Raw genomic sequence first — 6,000 nt, 5'->3', positions numbered from 1 at the left:
TGCTATGGCCTGGGAAAGCAGTAGAAGATGGCCCAAGTCTTTGGGCCCCTGCACTCACATGGGAGACCAGGAAGAATCACCTGGCTCCTGGTTTCAGATCAGCACAGCTCCAGCCGCTGGGGCCAATTGGGGAGTGAACCATTGGGTGGAAGACCTTTCTCTCTCTCTGCCTCTCCTCTCTCTGTTTGTAACTCTGACTTCCAAATAAATGAATAAATCTTTTAAAAAAGAATCATTTGTCAACAGTGGAGGCAAGTAAGATTGGCTTTATGAATTTTTCTCAAATTTAATAATGTCACAAATAAACCTATAATTTAAAATTTATCATCAATGCTGAAACCCTGGTAACAATATCTTGAGAGGCTTGCTGAAAAGAAAGCCACTGAAACCTCTAGTCATCCTATCCACATGTGCTTGCAGTCATTACCCACCACACCCTATCATCTGAGGAGAAGACAACCTCACATACTAGGCTAACAGCCATGAATATGACCGACTGAACGCCTGAAGCTCAAAAATCTGACCACGGCAAAGACGCATCTTCCCCAAAGACCTCCAGAAGTGCAACTGAACTAAAAAGAAATTGCTAAATTTTGCCTTATATAAAAAGGTATATATAAGAGCACATCAAAAAGTTCCTGGAAAAAAAAGTTCAGCACAAACTTTTCAAAATGCCTGTATGGTTCTATCTTGAGACACATTTTTCATGAATACTCACAATAGAGGTATGTGGAGAGAAGGAGTGTGTGGGTAGGAGGGTGGGAAGAAGAGAGAGAGAGCACAAATAAATAGCAAAACTCTAACAATGATGTCATCAAAATGTCAAAAATTCTATTTATGAACAAATATTTTACATAAATCTCCTCTAACCTCTGCAATAACCCTCTGGAGAGAGTGTTTTTTATCTCCCTTTCCAAATGAGGAAACTAAGGTTCAGAAAAAAACTAAATAATTGGTGGAGAGAAAAAAGGAATGAGAATTACAAAACACACCTCCCTTGAATAAGTTGGAAGACAGGAGACACTAGAAAGACACATGATACTCCAGATATTATGGGCAAAATTGCTTCTAGCAACAAGGCAAGGTTGAAATCCGTGATTTCTTCCCCAAATTTTTCATTTCTGAGTACCACAATTAAGGACATAGAGATGAGTTTTCACCAGTTGCACTCAGAAGGTAGGTTAACAACAGCTGTTGTGAGGGTTCATAACCTGGGTCATTTAGGTGTACAAAAGCCTTGAATGGAATAGTTTAGAGGCATGGGCATTGAAGGGTTCCTTTTAAAGGCTGGAGTGCCATCTAGTGGTAACTATTCTACCTTGCAGGCACTGGGTCCCTGAAAACAATCAGCACCAAGTTGGGAGAGGCACCCTATGTAGGTTTCATCTCTACACTGATGTTAATGGACCAGAGGCTGTCATGGAACCACTGTGTTGAGGACTCTGAACCTATCCCTCAGAAAGGAAGACTGTGCCTGACTAAAAACAACAGCCATGAGTGCCATCATCATTTCTCAGGAAATCAAACTTTCACAGCAGCAACTGATGCCCTCCCCCTTAAGAATTCCTGCTTAGATAGCGCCTTGTCCCGAAATAGTTTTCTCTGACACGGAAATGCACTAGACTATGCAATGAACCCTTATAAATAGTAAGTACATGTAGCTGATGATTACATAGGAATATCTATTTCTAATTATATTAAAGTAATATTTTCCGAAGATATGAACATAAATTTGTATGAGACTAGAATTTTTTTTTCTGTCACAAAGGCGTTTAGTTTATTCTATCACGGATACTCCGGGGTTCACATTTCCAGACGCCGCTCCTCCTTTACAGACGTTCAGGGAAGGGACAGCAGCTGGCCGCCTTGGGGGGGGGGCTCCTGAGCTAAGGCACTGCCCTGTCTGGCTCTCCTGGTGGGAAGTTCCCTCCCCTGCACCCCCCCGGCCTGCCCCCCCAGGCCCGGAAGCCAGGGGCCACCTCCTGGGGTCCCTGAAGACCACTGGGCTCTGCCACCTGGCCCTGGCACTGCAGAGCGCCCCCACCGCGGGAAAAGGTGGGGAGGGAGGAGAACCCCAGTTCCAGGGAGCCAGTGTGCCTACTCAGGCCTTGGAGGCCTGGACACACCTGGGCACGCCCACTGTTCTCTGAGGGTCTGGCTGGAGTCCCCCGCCCACCCTCGGCCCCAGCTGCTTGCCAAGAGACCAGGATATTGTGCTTTGGGGTCAGCGCTGGGGCGGGGATGGGGTGGGGACTAAGGAGCTTGTGCTTTAGCAGGGGGTGCCGACCCTCCCATACACACTCGGGGTGGCTGGGGGCTAAGTCACGGGCCAGGCTGAGACTCCCCGCCAAAGCAGGCTGGTGGTGATGCTGTTGGAAGGGTATAGTGTGGGGCGACCCCCTTTGGTCCTCCCCACCCCACACTGGAACCCCCCCCTAAAATGCTCCACCTGGAAAGCGAGATCGTCGGGCACAAGGTGTACACAGAAGTCAGAGCCAGGGGGCAGAAAGGCTGGTAATGGGGGGGAGAAGGCGAGAGGTGTGGGGGTGGGGAAGAAGCCTCCGTGTGCACATGCACGCACACACTCGCGTACACACACTCATGTACACACACACTTGCCCTAAGCGAAAACGAGAGGAATGGTGAGAAGAAACTGCCAGCGGCCCAAGCAGACCCTGCTCTGCCCCTGGGGGAACCAGGCCCACCCAACCAGCCAAGGCCAGGGACCTCCCTTGAAATACAGCAGTGGGGGGGGGGCAGAGAAGTTGAGGGAGGGAGGGAAGCAGGTCAGACCCATGGGTCCCGAGTCAGGAACACACAGCCACACTCCACACACACGCACACGCACTCCGCTTGCCTGCCCAGCACATGTCCCCCCCATATCCTGCCTTCCACAGTGCGTCCCCACCCCCACTGGGGACCTGCAGGTGGGCTGGTGGGGTCAGACCCAGTCCAGGTGGTTTGAAAAATAAAAGGAAATCTTATACTAAAATATTTCAGTAGCTAAAAAAATGTTCTGTACACGGGTAGGGGCTGGGCCCTGTCCCGGTTGGGTGGGGGTGGCAGGGCAGGGGCGGGGGTGGGAAGCGGAGGAGAGGACAGCAGCCCCACCCCTCCAAGTCTGCTCCCCACCCCCCATTCCAACCCAGGTCCCACTCTGCCTCTTTTACCTTCATTCAAGTTGCGCGTGCGCATGCACACACACACACACACACACATACACACACTCACACACAAGAGGCTCCTTGGCTGAGGATCTCCCTCCCTGGGGCTCCAGGGGACACGGGCTGGAGGGGTGAGAGCAGGTGCTGGGCCACCACCCCCAGCCACCTTAGGCTGCTTGTGGCATTGCTCTGAGCCTGTTGGCTCGGCTGTACCACGGGCAGTGCCCACGGCCTCGCCTGCCCCGGCCCCCAGGCGCAGGGACTGAGGAGGAGGCAGGAAGGCGCTTTGGAGGGGGAAGCACTGGGGGGTGGGTGGGGGTGCGGAGGGGTCCTGAGCACCCCCATCCAGTCTCAGTGGAGGCTGAGGAAGGACTTCCACCAGGCAGGCCCCTGCCCCGTGCCCGGACTGGTGTGTGTGTGGGGGGCACAAAGCTTGGGGTGAAGGAAGGGGGAGCCATGTGTGAAAGAAGGAAACCTGGGCCTGCCCCCCGCCCCTGCCTGCCCGCCCTTGCCGGCCCTGCCCACCCCGGCCAGCAGCTCACACTGGGGAAGGGGCTGGGACACGGGGGAGGGGGACCCAGGAACATGCAGTGACCCCTGCGGGGCCTGGGGAGGGACAGACAGTAGCTCCTGACCAAGGTGTGTGAGGACATGGGGGTGGGGGAGTGTGACGGCCCCCCCAGGTGGGGTAGGGGAGTGTGACGGATCCCCCGGGTAGGGTGGGTGGAGTGTGATGGCCCCCCTGGGTGGGGTGAGGGAGTGTGATGGCCCCCCCCGGGTGGGGTGGGGGAGTGTGACGGCCCTCCCGGGTGCGGTGTGGGGGCGCGGTTACTGCAGGGCCTCGGCCGAGGGCCGCCTCGCCCCATAGCTGGCCGGCTGGAAGCTGTACTCCCCGCCCGTCACCTCCGGCTCCATCTTGCCCGAGTCCCTGATGCAGGCGGTGTAGGGTCGCCCTCGGGTGAGCAGCTTCAGCTTGGGCATCCAGCTCTGGCGCAGGACCTGGCGCGCGTTGGGGCACACGCCGGCCGCGATGGCGTTCCTCTTGCTCTCCTTGAAGTTCCTGCAGTGGTTCTTGAGGGCGTGGAGGGCGCGGCTGTCTAGTGGTTTGCCGGTGCCACAGCTGGGGGCCAGTGCGTTCTGGTCAAAGGAGGAGGCGAGGAGCGGCCGGCAAGACCTGGTGCCGGGTTCCTGGGCTGCACCCTCGTGATGCACACCTTGGCACCTGTCACCAGCTCTGGCTTCTCGGAGGGGCCGCCTTCGTCCTGGAGCTTGGGGTGACAACGGGTGCCGATCTGGTCGAGGAGCTCAGCCAGGAGCGACGCCAATCTTGCCGCACCCTGATCGGTCTGTGGGTTCCGGGAGGGCCTCAACCTTCTCGGCTGTCTGGCCCACGTTCATCGCGCTGTGTACGGTGTACCTGTTGCAGATCTGCCGGCACTGCTTGTCTGAGCCTTCCTCCCCTGCGTCGTCCTCCTGGTAGGAGTCGGGCTGTCGCTGGTGTAGACGCTCCAGGTGCCTGGGCTCCTGCGGTCCGACGTGCTGGGCCCGCTTCCCACGCCCGCAGCGGCCACCACCGCCCCGCTGGCCGGCTGCCCTGCCCCCACCCCCGCAGCCAAGGCCACCCCGGCGGGGACCTGCTGCAGGGGCTGCCGGTTGGCCGCCAGGTCCAGCATGGAGAACTTGGCCATCTTAAGGCTACCGCCACTGCCGCCGCTGCCCCCGGCCTCCTTGGGGCCACCGTCCCACAGCCGTTTGGCCGCGGGCGTGCACTGCAGCGAGTCCGACTTCTGCTACTCCTTCCTGACCGTTGAGACCAGGGGCAGCGGCGAGCTGCAGGTGGGCCAGCCGGAAGTCTGCGCCACTGGGCTCTGTGGCTCGGAGGAGGGCGCCCCTAGGTGTGCAGGCCCTGCGAATCGCCGCTCCGGGAGCTCACCTTCAGGAAGAACTCAGCGCCTTTCTCCAGGATCTCCTGGATGTGCAGGAAGCCCGCCGTGTCCGTGAGCAGGAACTGGTCCCACGTTCGTGCTCAGCGGCCCGTGTAGCAGAAGCTCAGGGTCTGCTGGAAGGACTGCGGCTGCACGGCCGCCGGCAGCTCCACCACGGTGCTGCGGCTGCTGTTGAACAGGAGTAAGAGCTGCTGGCGGCCAGCACGGCCTGACCCCTGACCACCACCGACACGTCACAGGGCAGCCCTGCAGCCGCTGTTCTCTGAGGCACTCCAAGATGCCGTGGCCGAAGTTGGGGATCTCCATCTGCAGGCTCTGCGCCATGGTGGGGCTGCGCCATGGCGACTGAGGCCTGGCCTGAGCCCTGGGTGCGCCCCCTGCACTGGGGCCTTGGCCTCCACCTCCATGGCCTCCATGGCCTCCACCTCAACAACAGCGGCAGAGGCGGTGGCCACTCACTGTTAAATTTAATTGTTTTAAAAAATGATGTACAGCCGGCGCCGCGGCTCTGGGTGCCGGATTCTGTCCCGGTTGCTCCTCTTCCAGTCCGGCTCTCTGCTGTGGCCTGGGAGTGCTTTTTTCCCTCCATAATGAAACATCAGGGCACATCACTGACACATTTTAAATACATATAAAAACAGAATGCACAATTATCATCAGCCTAATACGAATATCTTCATATGTCTAGATGAAACATGTTCCCATATGAGGAGGCCCCACTGAAACAAAAGCAAAGAACACTTCCCTGCATGAGGACTGACTGCTAGAGTTACGATGATTTTTAGGTTAAGGTTTGAACTGAGAAATCCTGAGATTCCACCTCAATATCCACAAGGACATAAAGAACTGAATTTAAAAAAACCTGATGGACTGTCAGATATAATGCCTGA

The 6,000-nt window shown here is 56.7% G+C and overlaps 1 pseudogene; it reads right to left on the bottom strand.

Moving 5' to 3' along the window:
• Positions 1 to 3,992: 3,992 nt before the first annotated feature.
• LOC138843110 (nucleus accumbens-associated protein 1 pseudogene) overlaps positions 3,993 to 6,000 on the bottom strand; it is a 92,223-nt pseudogene continuing 90,215 nt past the window's right edge.

Source organism: Oryctolagus cuniculus (genome assembly GCF_964237555.1).
Source record: "Oryctolagus cuniculus chromosome 17 unlocalized genomic scaffold, mOryCun1.1 SUPER_17_unloc_1, whole genome shotgun sequence".
In the NCBI taxonomy this organism is placed as follows: domain Eukaryota; kingdom Metazoa; phylum Chordata; class Mammalia; order Lagomorpha; family Leporidae; genus Oryctolagus; species Oryctolagus cuniculus.
Note: the sequence above shows the minus strand (reverse complement) of the source record. Positions and strands in the feature narration are given on the sequence as shown.